Source organism: Pseudonaja textilis, chromosome Z (genome assembly GCF_049901715.1).
Source record: "Pseudonaja textilis isolate UNSWEBS1 chromosome Z, rPseTex1.2, whole genome shotgun sequence".
In the NCBI taxonomy this organism is placed as follows: domain Eukaryota; kingdom Metazoa; phylum Chordata; class Lepidosauria; order Squamata; family Elapidae; genus Pseudonaja; species Pseudonaja textilis.
In genome coordinates, this window is record NC_142008.1 from 89,421,678 (window position 1) to 89,423,402 (window position 1,725).

Genomic DNA, 1,725 nt, shown 5'->3' on the forward strand with positions numbered 1-1,725 from the left:
GCATTCAAATCAAGCCTGCACAATTCATAGAAGGGAAGGGCCATATTGATAAAATAAAAACAATTGCAGGCTACAAAGAAAGTAGCTGGGTGTGATGAGGCATCAACAGCATGTGCTTCAGAGTTTAACTTTATTGACATTTTAAAAATATGCCCATGGATAGCATAAGCCTACTTGGTAGGTCACATGTAGCTGAGCAGCCTATGTTGCGTAGCCCTAATATAGGCTATGGCAGATTGTGGAACTTATCTCTCCAGTTAGCCTATCTAACTCTCAAAGCCATTACACTAAACCATTATATTTAGGAAAGTTATTGATAATGATTTTTGACATTTGCAAGTAGGATATGTTTAAAAGACGTGTTCTGGATTATCTTAACCTAGAAAAAGTTCCATTTCTAAAATGCTGATTCCCAACAATAATTTGATTGGGACAATTTACTTCTCTTCTGAATTTCTTATGAGTGCCCAGAAAAATACAATTGTTCCATTCATAACAGGGAATTATGATACTGACAAGCAGCATTTTCATATACAGATGTCTATTACGATTAGGTTCTGAATAGCTTTTATTTTACTTGCATGTATTCACCAATGTATTTCTTAATATCTTTTCTTCCACATAGAAAAGTATTGAATATATGGTTCAGCTTTTGCAGGAAGATTCCAAAATGTAGAACTTACATCTAAATTGCTTGTACAACATGATCTCTTGTGCAACTTACTATCCAAAATTATTACTACTGAAAGATTTCATTCTGCAGATGCTTGCTCTTTTTTGTCTATATTCAGATTACTAATGTGAACTGATTTGAGAATCCTTCAATCATTTAGCTGTCTTGCAGCTAGGATTAATTTTAATGAGTTGAGCTATTCATTCAAAAGCAATATAAAAATATAAAATTGTAGAGTTGTAATTGCAGGAATGTTCCAATCTCGGATGGCAAACCTCAGATAAAGAATGTTTCCAAGCAAATACAACTCAGGCAAACAAAGTCACTAATCTAAAGGAGGATTAGAGAGAGGAAATAAACATATGTTAGACTTTAACAAGATAATTAATTGTATGGATTACTGTGCTAAACAGTAACGAAAGTTAAGCAGTGATGGAGGATAACTAAAAATGTGTATAAATGCAAGACTAGACTTCAATAAAGATCATCATCATGATTCAGTTGTTCATGATCAAACAACTCGACTGCCTCGTCATTACAACATAAACTGAAATATTTCAGAATTATTGCTCTTTATCGGAATTAACTAAACTTTTTAAAGAGTCCTACATGGAAGTCAGTGGTGGGATTCAAATTTTTTTACTACTGGTTCTGTGGGCGTGGCTTGGTGGGTGTGGCACGGCTTGGTGGGCATGGCAGAGGAAGAATACTGTAAAATCTCCATTCCTTCCCCACTCCTGGGGAAAGGTTACTGCAAAATCCCAGTCTCTCCCCACCCCGCTAACCCGCTTTCCAGCTCCGTTCTCCTGTGGAGTGCAACAAAAAAAAGACCCAGCCAATCAGCTGGGACTCAGGAGGCAGAGAAGAGATGGGGGCAGGACCAGTCAGAAGTGGTATTCCAAACTACTCAAAATTTCCGCTACCGGTTCTCCGGACTACTCAAAATTTCTGCTACCGGTTCTCCAGAGCTGGTCAGAACCTGAATATCACCTCTGATGGAAGTATATTTCCTGTATTCTTGCAACCTCTTTATAAAATTATACATTTAATAA